Below are 16,466 nucleotides of genomic sequence, written 5' to 3'. Positions count from 1 at the left end.
CATACAGAACCTTTAAGGGTTCCTCCAGATGTGCAAAAACCGAAGAATGATCAATCAGGATGCAAGACGTACCTGCGTTATGCAGCACGCACAGAGCCAGTGCACGTGCACTCGAATGCGCCTTGCGTTTGTGATAATGTCGCGCGCGCGTCCTAGCGAAGGTCGTTGCGAGAAGACGTGAAAACTCATCAGCTGTTAATGCGAACGGTTTAGTCTAGGGAAGCAGAGCTCTCTTAAGTGATGTTGATGCAGTTTTTAAATCGAATCACAGAGAACCCAGAAGATGCAGCATGGTTATGATGGCATTCACGTGGCTCCCTTCCCATGCACGAGGGAGAGAGAGAAAGAGAGAAAACATGAGACGTTGCATGCACACACAGCTGGTGCCGCACTGCCATGTTTGTGCTTGTGAGCGCGTGTCACTTTCGGCTATTTGCGCGAGCACTGCGTTGTAAAATCCAATTAAGCTCTGGGGAACAGAGCATGCGTCCGGAGAGCATCTCTCTCTCTCTCTCTCTCTCTCTCTGTCTCTCTCTGTCTCTCTTTCTCTCTCTCTCTCACTCTTTCTGTCTCTCTCTCCCTCTCTCTCTCTCTCTCTCTCTCTCTCTCTCTCACTGTCTCTCTCGCTGTCTCTCTCTCTCTCTGTGCTGACCAGCAGATATATACATTGTGTTGTCCATCACAGTATGATGTAAGGGGGGGTGGGGGGGTGGAGGCATTTCCTGCATGCGGAACTGTTCTTTAAATCGTCCATAGAAATGAATTGCCTATTGAAATGCGGTTATGTGTATGTGTGAGCGTGCGCATGTGAACAGATGTAAAACGAGGCGTTATGTTTTCAGCCTAAGGCTGAAACGCATTTAATTATATATGAATCAGAATCCTGATTTTGTGGCCTGTAATTAGTTCATCACAACATGCTGAATCCAAATGAAGCTATTATGTTTTCTAGCATAGGAGGCATCACATTCAAAGCAACACCGCTCATATGAAATATGAAAGTCTCACATTCTCACAACTTTTCAGTCTGCTTCAGTTTAGAAGAGAATGATCGTTATGCTTTGGGTCCGATTTTATCTCGGGAGCAGGAATGAATTAATGAAAACTGTCATACTGATAATACAGTGTGGACTCCTGTCCATCACACCCATATGTTCTCCTTCCCCAAATTGTTGCCACAAAGTCGGAAGCACAGAATTGTACAGAAGGTCTTTGTAATGCTGTAGCGTTACAATATTCCTTTACTGGAACTAAGAAGCCTAAACCTGTTCCAGCATGACGATGCTCCTGTGCACAAAGCAAGCTCCATGAAGACATGGTTTGCCAAGGTTGGAGTGGAAGAACTCGAGCGTCCTGCACAGAGCCCTGACGTCGACCCCACTGAACACCTTTCGGATGAACTGCACCCCAGACCTCCTCGCCCGACATCAGTGCTTGATCTCACTAATGCGCTTGTAGCTGAATGAACACAAATCCCCACAGCCATGCTCCAAAACCTAGTGGAAAGCCTTCGCAGAAGAGTGGAGCGTATTATAACAGCAAAGGGGGAATACATCTGGAACGGGATGTTCAACAAGCACATATGGGTGTGATGGTTTGGTGTCCACATACCGTTGGCCATACAGTGTATATCACAACATTTCTGCAGCCTAAGGATTAAAACAAAGCAGTGTTAGCTGTTACAGAAAATAATCACCGACCAGGGTGGTCTGTTGACGCCCATCGTGAATTAGAGTTACTGTTACCAACCCGAAGTTGACTGTTTTCCAATGACAACACTTCCTCACAGTGGTTTGCCCAGGAATTGTTTTTATTTCTTAAAGACATGCCATCATTTTTTAAAATCCATTTATAGTTACATTTACAGTTAGCTATCACTTATATTATAGCATAACATATATAAATAGATGAAAAACACTATAAATAGGTGCTCCATCACCTGTTACTCCTTTTTCTCTCTTTTATAATTAATAAGACAAAAAAACATAACTTGTCATGCTACTGAAAAAACTGCAAAGCCCTCTGTTCTTAAAGCGCACCTATTATGGTTTTGAAACGTGTCTAATCTTGTTTTAAAGGTCTCATATGATAGATTTACATGCATCCGAGATCAAAAAACACTTTAACTTGCTCATAATTTAAATTGTAGCATTACCTCCCCCCCCCCCCCACCCCCCAATTGTCACAAACGACTCGTTCAATGATCCGTTCTAAAGGATTCGTTCTAAACTCCTCCTTTCAGAGAGCATACTCTGCTCTGATTGGTCAGATGTCCCAGTCTGTTGCGATGGGTCTACCGCTGTCAGCGTGTTTCAAAAAGGAAACGCCCACTACCGTAATGAGTTTCAGCTCCGCCTGTAAGCGAGCAGTCGATGAAGACCAGAGGCGGGGCTTTTTATTACAAACCTACGTAGGTTAGTACAGGAAGTAACGTCTAGAATCACTAACGACTCGATTCAGCTGTTCAGAATCGATTCCTTCTTTTGGGAGTCGATAACTCGGTTTGTCGTGCGCTTTGATTTTTGAAACTTTGCAGATTTTTTACATTCACAAACAGCTCTATAACACACGACACGAAAGGTAATATCTGAAAAACCATAATAGGTGCACTTTAAGACTTGGCAGAAAATGTAAAGGCACAAACTTAAAGCACTGACGCTGGAAACTCCTTCTATAAATGCTAAATAAACATCGCTTCAGCAATAAATAATTCACCGTCTCAACAATCGCACGTTTTTATCCGTTTACGTCAAGTGTCCACCATGCAAGTCCCTGTATAATTCGAATGATAATTGCTAGAATGAGTGCATTAATATCAACTTGTGATTTGCCCTGCGGCCGGAACTACTTTCAGAGCTGCTGTTGTAGAAAATGAAAGACTATAGTCCGACCTATCAGAATCAAAGATTCAACTTAACAGTGTTGTATATATTGAATATGCTGATATATCATACACGTGCGGAGGGGAAAGTTTTTGAGCTTTGGGTTACACTGTGAGGGTGTGTTTGTGTGACATTTGTACTAGCAAGTAACATAATTTATAGAGTAATTAACATCATATTAGGAGGGAAGGAGGAGCTTTACAATGTCCATCAGTTTCTTTTTCTCTCCTTGCTGCTTTCTGTTATTTTACTGTCCATTCTTTCCTCTCCGTCTTGCTCCGTCCCCATACCCTGACCCCATAACGGAAACGTTTAAAATGGGACAAAATAAACTTGTTTATATACCTGCGAGGCCCAGAAGTATATCCTATGTGTGCGAAACACTACTGATGTTCCTAATGATAAGTAAAACCCTTAAGGTTTACATGAAATGCTAGCAGTATTGCATGGACGGCTAATTTATTCTTTTTGTGTCAGCTCGAGCAGCGTGTTTTCATCATCCGTGCTCTTTTAAACAGAGGCTTTGGGAAATTTGCTTTGCTTCTGAGACTCCCAATATAGCACAGCCTTCCCATGACCTTCCCACCCGCCACACACAGACTCCTCAGCTCAATTTGAAGTGCAGACTTTTCCATTTCCCCCCCACCAGTGTGCTAGCTAGTGGGGGTGGTGGACTGGGGATGAAACCAGAAGCAGATTTCGAACTCATGATCTCTGGCAGTGTAGGATAGCCATAATAATAACAACAACAAAAACAACAACAATAATAATAATAATAATCCTTGTGGTTGGACAGATATCATAATGGAAAATGAATCCAAATCAGATTGGAAGTGATTAGCGTTATGATCATGAGAGCTTAATGAGATGAAGGCTTCAGTGAAAAGGTTTTGGACCACAATGCATTATCACCACCACAGATCACTGTAGCACTGCAGAAATAGTTGAAATGACTCCATTCTCCAGCACGCTTTCTGTTATGCTTGATTGAAGGAATCTTTCCGGAATGCGTCGGAGTGTGAGTGACTTTTGGTGACATTTGGTGTTTTGCAAAAAAACAAAAAAACAAACCAAAAAAAAAACAACAACTTGCATCTGTTTTGGATGGGAGTGTACTGGTGTTCTGCAAAAACTCCCCTGATCATTGTCACATGGCGTTCAGAGTTCCTCTGCCAACTGTAAAACAAGCTTATCTCCTCCCCTGATGGAGATCATGAACATCTCGCCAAGAAAAGAAGAAGCACAAGACAACTCGTTCAGTTATGACAGCGCGGGAACCACGTCTGGTCTTGGACGAACAGGAAGTGAGTCTGGCAGCTCGTCTGTGCTGTGTGAGGAGAATAACACTTGTGTGAACGAGTCAGACCCTCTGGAGATCTCCGGAGTGCTGTTATGCCCAGAGTTTGAGCTGAGTGTCCATATATAGGGTGGGAATAAGAGCAGCCGTCTCTGGATGGACTAGCGAGCTCTAAAACGAAATCTTAAGTCACACTATGATTGTCTCTAATGTAAATATTTTTTAAACAGAGCCTGGCAGATGGAGAACAGTAACCGTAGGCTATACTTTATCCTACCCAAATCATACATTTATTAGCAAGCCCACCAGAGAAGTGGAGGCTTCAGGGTGCTGCCCAGTCCTATGTTTTGATCGCCTAGAAAAATAATTCCTTAAGCTAAAAAGTGGTAACCTAATGTGATCACTGTGATATGGCGAGCTAGCTAGCTAGTTAAGTGCATTAACACCGTCTAAGTGAAACAAATAAATTTGTGTGATCGTGTTTGCTCCTTCGACAAAGATATTGGCAAACACTGTGGCTATAAGCTGCTGTGTTCACGTCGAGACATTATTTGTCTTGAAGTTTGTCTTTATTTCCTTTACATATGCTCTAGAACGAGGTGACCGTGCCTTCCTGGTTCGGAAAAGATCGTCTCCTCGTTGTGCACGGTAATCAATCCGTCTCGTATTAACAAACCGTTCTACCATCAACCTGATCGTGCCTCAGCTGATGTGTGTAGTGCAGCAGGCTTCAGGATTTGGAACGGGTATCGCACGTATCCTGAATCACAGCTGTATCAATAATAAAAAAGTTTTGTGAAACTCTATAAGAAGTAGGGTTACAGTGTAAGTCGGCAAAACTAATGATATCTTGGCATTTTGTTTGCATCACTTCTCTAACTGTGCAGCTAGCTAGGTATGCACAGCTAGAGTAAAGCAGCACAGTGTTTTGTCAACAATGCCAGTGTTAGCTAGCTATAATATTATAGTTTGGAAGCATGATAGATTTTTTTTTTTGAAGAAGAAGAATAACACTGTTATGAATCTCCGGAGGGAATTCGGGACTCCAATTCCCAGCAGCCTCTGCACCCCTGCCTCACGGTCACATGACACTCATTCTGCTAACAAGCCCCTGTGTGTATTTAAGTCACGATTTGTTCAGCACTCGGTGTCGGGCTTTGTTTCTTCCTGTTGTCACGTTATGTTCTCTCGCCTCTTTTATCCTGCCTTATGTGTTGTTTTGTTCGTTATCATCTCTGCACGTGTATCCGTCTCCGCCTCGCGTTCGTGACGAACACGTTACACCAGAATGTACCGAGTGAAAATAATTACGTTTCCAGGAAAGGAAAGGAACTAAATCACAAAAAAGCTACATTCTTGTCTTGTCTTGTTCCTCATGGAGGCTTTCTTTTTAATATATAGTTTTGCATAGTAAGCCAGTGTCATCGATGTTGGGACCAGAAATTTCCATTGCTTCCATAAGAGATATCAATAACTCCACTGTAATCTCCCACACCATCAATCTAGCACACTTGTATACATGTTAAATAATTCACAGGCATGGTGGAGTTTACTTTTTGGTAACTATATAGCGAATATAATCTAGACTGTCCCACAGACATTTTCTCTCAGAATATATCTATGAGACTATAAAGGCAGATTAGCTGAAATGCTCTTAAAAAGATGCTTACTGCAGCTTTAATTCCTGTAGCCATGCAGGAACCTGTGCTGACATGGGACAAGGAGCTTGATCTTTACCTTTAATTTGGCAAACATACCCTTTAAGAAGTTTATTTATGCCCCAAAGTCATATAAAAGCCATCTGGACTCGAGATTAGATGACACGGACAAGCCCTTTTCTTTTCTGCATGTGCAAAAGGAATTTTGAGGGTCGGCGACCCTTCTGGAGCTTTAATGTCAGAAATAAATGGTCCATTGTCCTGTTTTTGTTATTATTATACTGTGTAATGAAGTTAAAAGGAACGGTGATCAAAGAGGCTTATGGCTGGCCTGAAGTGCTTACACAGAAACTCTGTGTGTGTGTGTGTGTGTGTGTGTGGCATGTGTGATTGCATTTGTACAAGTTCGTATATAAACGGCTTCAGGTGAGAAAACAACAGTCTTCCATGCTCAGCACTTTAATATCAGGCGAAAACACGGTTATGTTTTTAAAAAATGCGAGAAAAGGCGACATTTCATTAAACTTCCATGTTAGCATGTTGATTTAGCACATCTGCATAGCGTTCATACACGCTTCATGCTTCATTATTGTGTCATGTAAGCAATATGCTTTGTCTCTTCACAGGGCAAATAAACCAACCAGCAGGGAGGTTCGACGTCAACTGATGAGACTTAACTGTCGCGCTTCTGTTGACAGTTGTATACGGTTATGCCTATTACTGCCTCACGGCTTCTTTTTACTTTGATAAGAATGAGCCACGAGGCAGTAATAAGCATGGCTTGGCAAGCTTTTAAAGAGAAGTGATAGAGTTAATAATAATAATGTTGTATAGGCCTATATTAGGGGTTTAACACAGTGCCAATGTCTGTGACAGTACCTGTATCTGTTTAGTCCAGACAATGTTTTTCCTCTCTGCAACTGTCCAGGTCCAGCGATCCTGTGCCCACTGTAGCCTCACGTTCCGTCCTTGGCTCACAGGAGCAGAATCCGGTGTAGTCTTTTGTTGTTGTAGCCCATCCGTGTAGACCACGTTGTGCGTCCTGAGACGCTTTTCAGCTCGCCACGGTCAAGAGTGGATATTTGAGTGGATATTACAGTAGCCTCAGTGTTAGCTCAAACCAGTTTGGCCGTTCTCCATGAACAAGCCGTTTCCACCAACAGAACTCCTGTTCACTGGATGTTTTTTGTTTTTTTTTTAAGAAAAAATCTGTGAACACTACAGATTGTTGTGTGTGAAAATCCAAGATCATCAGTTTCTGAAATACTCAAACCACCAATCAAAGTCATTGATGTATATATATATGTTTCTCAGCGTATTGCAATATATTCCATTTCCACATGGGAAATCAAGCTAGGGATCTACTGACTCGACATTCTCAATCGAACATACAGCACATGGCCGCTTCCATCCGTCTCAGAGACTGAAGATGACAACATCGGCTACATTTACAGGGTTTTCATTCATGTGAAGCAGCATAATCAGAGGAGAAAGGTGTGATGTATAAGGGCCTGGGAAAGAGAATGGTTCCTATGTCCTTTCCTCGCAATGAGAAATCAGCTAATTACATCCTCGGAGATCTCCGACTCCAGACAGTATGTGGCCCATTTGGGATTCAGAGCTGAAATGCAGCTGCAGGGCACTTTTCCTCACTCCTGAGCAGCTGCTTTAAGCAGAGGGGGATGGTGCGTTAATGGCTATCAGATAGAACTGACAGCAGCTTCACTCACACTCACACATGCTGCTGGTATAAATAGCAGCCGAACCTCGCAGGCCGAGCTCGGGCGCGGTGAACAGCATGGAGGAATAAAGAACCTGGCAGGTGATGTCGCAGAGAAGACAGCAGAATCCCAAAAAATGACAATGGAATCCTGACTCCATTAGGCGTTCCTATGCTAGAACCAGAACGTTCATAATGTTCTAGAACTCCAGCGGAACCCAAGTGTTGTATTTGTGCTCAATCTATGGTGGAACAAGAGAGTTAATTCTATTCTGGATCTACAGAGGAACCCAACACTTGTTTTTTATTCTGAACCTAGTGCAACAAGAGAGTTCGTTTTCTTCTCATCCTACTGGGGAATCCTGATCCGATCTATGATAGAACCAGGAGGTTTCTCATGTGTTGAATTCATGATGGAACCAGTGATTTCAATTTTATTTTGAATTTATTGTGGAACCAGCGAGCTCTTGTTTAAAGTAAATAGTATAATATAGTGGTTCTATGTGAATAAGAGAACCAGAGAGTTCTGGATCTGTAGTGGAACCCAAGTGTTGGTTGTTATGATGGCACTGGAGAGTTGACTCTGTTCTCTATGCTATGATAGAACCAGAGATCCAAATCTATGACAGAACCAGAAGGTTAATTATATTCTGGTTTCATGATGGAATCAGTGATTTGGTTTTATTCTAAATCTATAGTGGAACCTAAGAGATAGTTCTATTCTACATTCAAAATAGAACCATAGACTTTTGGATCTGTAGTGGAACCCAAGAGTTTTTTATTTTATTTTTATTATTTCTTTTATCTGTGGTAGAGCTAGTGAGTTTATTTTCTTCTGTATCTTTGGTGGAACCTGAGGTTAGTATTTATGCTGAATCTTTGGTGGAACCTAGGCGTTCATTTTGTTCTGAATCAGTGGTAGAACCCAAGAGTTTTTTTTAATTATTATTTATTTATCTGTGGTAGAACTGGGGAGTTTATATAGTTCTGTATCTTTGGTGGAACCTGAGGTTAGTGTTTATGCTAAATCTTTGGTGGAACCTAGGAGTTCATTTTGTTCTGAATCAATGGTGGAACCCATGATTTGTTTTTGTTTTTTTTATTCTGCCTGTGTTGGAACCAGAGAGTTCATATTTTTTCCGAATCCATGGTAGAACCTGAGATTTGTATTTATTCCGAATATTTGGTGGAACCTGAATCTTGGATGGAACCGGGGAAGGTTCCTTAAGTTCCGAATTCATGGTGGAACCATTGGAGCCATCTATTCTATTCTGAATCTACAGTATATGATGGCACCAGAGAATTTTTTTCTATCATGAATCTATGGGTAGATCTGACTCTGAGTTTATGGTGGAACCTCAGACTCGGTGGTGAAAGCAAAGGCTTGATTGCGTTCTGATTTTATTATCTGAGGTTTTTAAAAGCATAATCGCTTGCTAATTGGTGGAACCCTTATGTGTATGTGTGTTTTCACCTTTAATGAGCGAGACATAATTGTAGAGGAACATCATTAAAGCACATAATTGGACCTAAAGGGGTTTGTTTGCTCCTTTAGAGACAAAAATGCTCCGTCATGAATCTCACCGCCCCGGGGTGAGTGTTCATTCACAGGTATAAAAAGCTCTGGAATATGAATGTGATGGCTGATTTTGTTAAGGAATATCAAATTACATTGATTTACAATTAGTTTTGGATTCTGAAAAGCTAAAAAAAAAAAAAAAAAAAAAAGCACGGTGCTTTCCCAAACCTTTCAAACACACAAAATAAATTGCATCCTTGAGCAAGACACTTAACCCCTCAGTGCAGGTTACACAGTGACCTCATTCTACCCAACCCCCAAAACCCCTCAGGTTGTTCTGTGGAGACCATCCCAATACACATCCCTAGTTAAAAACATATAATGCCATGTGTGTGTGTGTGTGTGTGTGTGTGTGTGAGATGGTATCTCTTTCAGCCTGCTAGCCTGGAGAGCGGGTGATTAATCACCATGCCCCGTGAGATCTTTAGCAGGTACTGTGTGAGAGTGCTTTGGCTGTGAACATGGTGACAGTATGTGAGGAAAAAGTGCGATGACGGTTCTGACAGGAACGTACCTTCCCCCACGAGCTCTGTCTGTCTTCCTGTCGAGTACTTTTGTATTAAAATTGCCACGAAGTGAAGGCGAAGAAATATGTACGATTGTAATACCGTATTTAAAAGCGACTGTGTGTAAACGTACATCACGTCTATGGGTCTGAATGATTTCTACCATAATGCTAAAGCAGCACAAAGATTGTATTTCAAATGTGATCACGATTTGTTTCTCTTGGTTATTCGTAAACTCCACAGTTAATACCACATATCAAATATACAAGAAATAGCAATGAATATAAAGCTTACCTTTTTAAATCTCTGTATTAACAAAAACATAGATACTATCTACAAGCTAGCAAGGAAAAATGGCTAACGTTATATTAGCTAGCTAGCTAGCTAGCTAGCTAGCTATTTTAACTAAGCTAAGAAATGGTAGCTAGCGTAAATGAACCCAAATGTATGATGAGCTAATAATTAATAAGCTAGTTAAATGTATTAATACAGTCTGATGTGAAATGAATTTATCTACTAAAAGGATATTTCTCATCAGTGTTTATGGTTTATGTTTGTAGCGTGGCAGGAGACAGGATTTGGGAATTAGCGAGCTACGGCGATAGCATTGAGGCGAGAAGGAAATATGGGAACAAATTAGAGCACGTTGCCTTAAAAATACAAATGAAATATCGTATTTTTTTAATGCAGACAAATTAAACAGATCAGACACATATTTATTGCGTGTAAAAGTTAGTGCCCCCCATGGTTATTTAATGGGAAAAAATTATCTCTTTTATTTTCTCCAGACTTGATTTAAGAAAGGCTGTGTGTGTGTGTGTGTGTGTGTGTGTGTGTGTGTGTGTGTGTGCGATTAAAACAGAAATATTGCAAATACATTTTATAGATTAATATCTAAAATAGATTATTTTTCTTGACAATAACAGAGTGTATCTTGGGAACACTGGGCACCAAACAGGAATACACCCTGGAGTCCATCTCAGGCCACCGTGCAGACACACACATTCACACCTAGGGGCAACTTAGCATAGCCAATTTACCTACTGTCATTTATGGGACGTGGGAGGAAACCGGAGAACCCGGAGGAAACCCACATAGTCATGGGGAGAAATTTTTTAACTTGTATCCCTATTTCAGGATCGCACCGTATTCGACCACGACGTGTCTTGTTGGCATGAAATAAAGTTCTTTGTCTTATTAATTCATTGTAAGCGTGTGTAACATTTTGCACTCTACTGTATCTACACAGTGTATATCGTCTACGCGAATATCGGTGCGTGCTTAGTGGAAAACCGTGCAGTTTAATGATTTGAATGATCTTTTAAAGTATGTTAATGAATTTTCAGTGTGTGTGATCGGACAAGTCATTCGCTGCTAAGGAGAGAGGAGGAACTTGTGAGAGAAACGTGGAGAAACCCTTGAGGAGAGACGAGAGGTGAACGATGAAGGACAGGAGTAAATGAAGACGTAGAGAAACGAGAGACGAGTGTGATTAATTACAGTGGAAAAGACGGGAGCAGAGAGACAGGATGGGAGAGAAGTATGTCAGTGTGTCAGTGTGTGGGAACGCCATGCAGCCATCAGGAACCACACGCAACGTGGCAGAGATGAGGGAGTGTGTATTCGTGTGTGTGTGTGTGTGTGTGTGTGTGTGTGTGTGTGTGTGAAAGAGAGAGAGAGAGTGAGAGAGAGGACAAGCTAGATAGTGGGAAGGACACACTGTGTGTATAAGTGTAGGGAGTGAAAGAGATAGTGGTGGAGAAGCTCTGTGTGTGTGTGTGTGTGAGGACAAGCGAATGAGTAAGTGGAAACTTTAATCACCAGAGAAGCAGCACGAGAGAGATTTAACCGGCTCAAACAATTCCTCGAGTGTTTCTTTTCTGTAAAATGAGCGAGCAGGAAAGTGCACCCTCAAAAAACCCAGAAATGTTTAGAATGCCTATAAAAGTGACTCAGTAGGGTGTGTGTGTGTGTGTGTGTGTGTGTGTGTGTTTAGGCTTTGCTGTTGAATCGCACAAAAAGTAATATGAGAAGACAGGAAAAGACTCGAGACACTCGAAACAAGACACACTATTCCACCCGAGAGAGCGACTGAGAGACGAGGGAAGCTAAGGTTACTTCTCCTCCTACATGCAGAATTCAGCATATGGACCTCATTCAGCAGTGGGCAGTATTTATTTTTCGGACATCATGTGCTTTCCTGCTATGTGAAAGAAGGGAAAAAGAGTCATCGGCGCAGCATTGAATTCAGCCTGAATTTGGACGTAGCATCATCTCCGTTACTTCCTGTGTGTCATTCCAGACTCACGGGTCAAAGATCACTGTGCTAACGTTCCCTGCAGTCCCAAACACAATAAACTGTGTGCGCGTTTGGCTTGTCCATCCTTTCAAAATTGCAACCGAATCTCAGTTTGCGAAGGGAGCTGATGGATTTGTTCCGTAATGTGTTGAAGCAAAACGTTCAGGCCTCGATTTCTTAAAGGATTTGTGCGCAAACTCGATAAGCCGTCGGCGTTCAGAAAGAGCCCGTGAAAAAGGCTTGTCCTTATGAACGGAAAACCTAAGTACCTAAATTATTATGAGAGTCCGCAGCTAGAAAATGATACAGCTCACGTCCATCTAGATTTACTGAGCGGAATAAAACTAAGCTCTTGCTCGAGGATTCTTATTCCTCTCAGTAAAAATTCGCACTGATATTCAAAAAGCTTTCCCTGTCCACCCTCCATCCTTCTCTCCCTCTCTTTCTCTCTCTCTCTCTCTCTCTGGGAGATGATTGCTGGGAGTGCCGAGATTAATGTCGTATCTCCGGCTGTTTAAAGCAGAAAGAAAGGCCCGCTAAGACACCGCCAAGGAAACACTGATAAAACGCCTCTTAAGAGTAAACACCACTTATTTTCTTAACCCTCAGCCGTTCCCATTGTGTTTCAATCTCTGAGAAAACTTAAAAACTCTCGTCAAGTTTGAAAGTATTTGGAAATCCAGGCGAGTTTAAATACAGATGTTAATAATGAGTGACATCTACTCAGGGTTTTATTCTTCGTCGAAAAAAGAATTCAGCAGTGAACGCCTTTCTCAGATTGCATGCCGTGTCTTTTTAGAAGGAAAAGTGTATCATGCTTTCGTTTTTTTTTAATTATTTATTTAGCATTGGTTACTATGGCTACTACCGGTGTGACTTTAATCACGATACTGCGAAAGCTTCGTTTATGAGAACGTTTTCTCAAACAGCAGTAGAGTTTTTCATATGCATTAAATATGATGAACGGTAAAAGTTAAGAATAAACTTAAAAATATCGTAATTAAGATACCAATCTCGAAAGACTCTGTCAGAGAGTACAAGAAAAACAACTAGCCAGTGGTCGAGGACATGAGACAATATCGTATCTCAGCTATTTATCTTGATTTATTTAAAAAATAATTATCTATCTATCCATTCATCCATCCATCCATCCATCTATCTATCGCGAGCCCATGTTAATTTTCTTTAGCTTGATTATGATTAGCAAGATTTAAAAAAAAAAAAAAAAAAAAAGAAACCATGACAGATCTAGCTATAATCCAATATTACAGGGGGAAAAAACCCCACAAGTCAGAGACTCTTTATTTCTGCGTGAGTGCTTGTGAGAGAGAGACAGCTGACGGAGGAAAGCGTCTGAAAACCGATCCGCCCATTTAGCCACCCGTTCAGTCGACCATGAAAGCAAACAAACAGCTGAGACTGAACACCACTGTCCTTAAAGCCCCAATCAACAGCCACCAAATCTGACACCACACACTAGTGCTAAGCATGTTTGTAGTGAATGCGTGATATCTTTGGGGTGGTGGTGGTGGTGGTGATGGTGGGGGGGTTGGGTGCGGGTTTGGGGGAATGCTCTCTTGGTTTCTAACTAATGTTTTAAAGCAGAGGTGTGACCAGTCAAGGTCACAACACCGCACAGTTGCGTCTTCTTTAACACCCCTGCTTCCATTCATCACGCATCCTGAATCTGCAGTGTTAATAAAACTGGAAACCACAAATCTCAGCATTCAGGAGTTGAGTCTGACCCCGCTGTTTTTAATCGGAGCTTTAATCTGTAACTAGACCACAGATCCATCCCAGAGGGATACAATACAAAGCAGCCCTTGTGTTTTAGCAAACTGACCTTCAGAAGATGAATTCAGCTCACGGTAGTTGTTTGTAATTCACTTCCCAGTTTACTGTATCTCTAACCTCAACATTTACAGTATACCTTTAACAACGAGAGGGGAAAGCCAAGACATCTTTTATACCCGTCCATAGTGCTGTCATGTAGTACATTAGTATGATAGAATAGTAAAAACTACTGCATGTTTAGCTAGCATGTAGAAGCATTGTATTCCGGACACGTAAGGGTCATCACTAAAGTGAGATTAGTTTTCAGGGTGTGCATTAGCTCCTTATTTGCCTCAAAAGTAGATCATGTGAAAGGTGTAGTTAAATCAGTGCTTCTGGTTAATACGATTGCTCGTTCAAATGTATGAAACAGTTCAGGCCCGTGTTTACACTTTGCTTCTGCCTTCGCTGTTAAAATGCCAGACAACGATAAGAAGCATGCGTGACAGGGATTTTAACATTTGTGTTCATTTGTTTGGAGAGCACAAACGTAGGAGGAGTATAAGTAGGATGCTTACAGGGTTGACCCACTGGGAAAAATAACAAAAACACACGCGCTGTCTTATTATGCTATCAAATTTCAACCTCAGTAGAAACATTGATTTAATGAGCCCTCTGAACAGGAAAAAAAAAAAAAACTAGGTTTATGCTAAAAATAGATGTATTGTTCTCAATTACCTTCCTCAATTATTCATCTCCACCTTTTACGTGTTCGTTTTAATCAGGGAGGAACGGTTTGTACGCTACAGTAGGTTGCCATGGCAACGTTTGTACGACAGAAGCCTGTGATGGTGGGGCTTTAGATGCGTAATTAGCTAAATAAAATGTAATTGAGTAATGAGCGTGTTATAAAACACAGGCTACACGACGTCAGTTTATAACCAACTCTGGTGAAGCGTACGCAAGATTTTTGGACAACGAAGAACACAGGGTAACACGGGTTCATTCTTTTTAGCTCGTACCTGGAAATGGGAATGAAAACACGAATGAAATGATTACGTGTACATGATTGGAGCTCATTTATGTTTGTAGTGAACATTTAAAGGTACACTTTATAGATGCACACGTCCAGGTTAAAACGTTGTCCCTTCGAAGGTACCGTCCCAACAACATGTAGAAAAAAAAATAGAAAAACTTTTCCTGAAAGTGCAGTAATCAGCTGTTACTACCTCGGAGTTGATTATTTTCCAGTAACAGCTTGACCAGAAGTGTTTTTTTTTCTCTTTCCCTCTTACGCCACAGCAATTTGCCGATTTTTTTAAAATGATAAAATAACGACTCATACCTTTTTGCCTATTTATTACAGCTACTTGTTCTGGAACGTCTGCAAAACAAGTTCATTCCTGTTATTACTTACACTATAGCGGTCGTAACCAGTCGCACCCTCAGCAGTTTCTCTTCTTTTCGCCTCTTATATAATACTACCAAGAAACATAGCTTGCACACGTTACAAAGAACACACAGGAAAGCGCGACGTCCTCTGTCCTCAAGACTGTTACAGCTTTACCTCCGACACTGGAGACTCCTTCCATCGACGTTAAATAATGGCTCCTTTCACAAAACTTCACAGTATCAACGATGATATGTTTTCTTTGTTAAATGACATATTGTTACTTAAACCTTGCATCCGGAACTCTGAATATTCAAGCATTCTGTGGTATAACAGATAATAACAGGTCTTATACTCCTAGGAATCATGATGAAGTGTGTTTAAGAGATAATTTAATAGGTAATTTAATACAGCATGATTAGATTCAGTGATTACCTCAGAGGCTTTGTGTCACACAGGGACATTGTCTACCAATTGTCCACTAGATGATGAACTGCATAGTCTTAATTCAATCCTTTCTCTCATACACTCGAGTTAATGTCAAAATCCGAGATCGTAATTACTCTTCATTCCCAACGGTAACTTTCCAGATGAACAGGATATTCACGCGGGGAAAACACAGAATGTCGGTATATTAGTCTCCAGTGTCAAATTTGTTGTGCTGACCGTGACACATTCGCACAAAGAAATGGTAATGAAAAGTCATTCCTATTCACTTGCTTTGCACAAGTGACGAAACCGAAGTGGCGGTCCCCATGTGCGACGTGTGTGCTGCTAATTACTCTTAAGATAACTTGGTGTGTATGTCGAAAGGGCAATAAAAGAAGGTGGGACTGAAGGGGGCAGAGGGTCAGCCACATTAACCCCTGTTTCACCCAGCTGTCACGGGACACAAAGCCCGCACGCGTTTTTTTGTCGTTGTTGTTTCAACAGAACAAATCCAACTCACAAAGACTGAATACAGACATAGAGCCATAAGAAAAATCTGTTTTGATAAGCAAACTAATTAATATAATGGGTATCTGACTCGTCACATCTGCTTATAACACTAACACTGTGGTAAAAGCATAAATTCTGCCCTAAAATCATTTCTTAACGAAACTGTTTAATATGAACTTGTTTAGAATGATAATTCTGATCCTTCAGTAGTTACTTCATTTATTACGCAACTTATTTTAAGAGATTTGCACTTTATATGAGTATGCTTTACTCGGGTACAATTTCATGGGGAAACAAAACCCCTTTTTCTTCCAAACGTTTTATTCCTGACATTACAAGTATGTCTTCCAGGTCATGACTCGGTTCTTTTTTTTTTCTTGTGTTCAGCTACTAGTTAACCCTCACATATATAGTATATGCGTA

At 41.1% G+C, this 16,466-nt stretch overlaps 1 protein-coding gene across 2 annotated transcripts in view; it reads left to right on the top strand.

The window, feature by feature from the left end:
• fgd1 (FYVE, RhoGEF and PH domain containing 1) overlaps positions 1-16,466 on the top strand; it is a 54,274-nt gene that overhangs the window by 1,730 nt on the left and 36,078 nt on the right. The gene's annotated exons all lie outside the window — the stretch shown is intronic.

This window comes from Ictalurus punctatus, chromosome 5 (assembly GCF_001660625.3).
Source record: "Ictalurus punctatus breed USDA103 chromosome 5, Coco_2.0, whole genome shotgun sequence".
Classification (NCBI taxonomy): Eukaryota; Metazoa; Chordata; class Actinopteri; order Siluriformes; family Ictaluridae; genus Ictalurus; species Ictalurus punctatus.
This window is presented reverse-complemented; position numbering and strand designations above follow the sequence as displayed.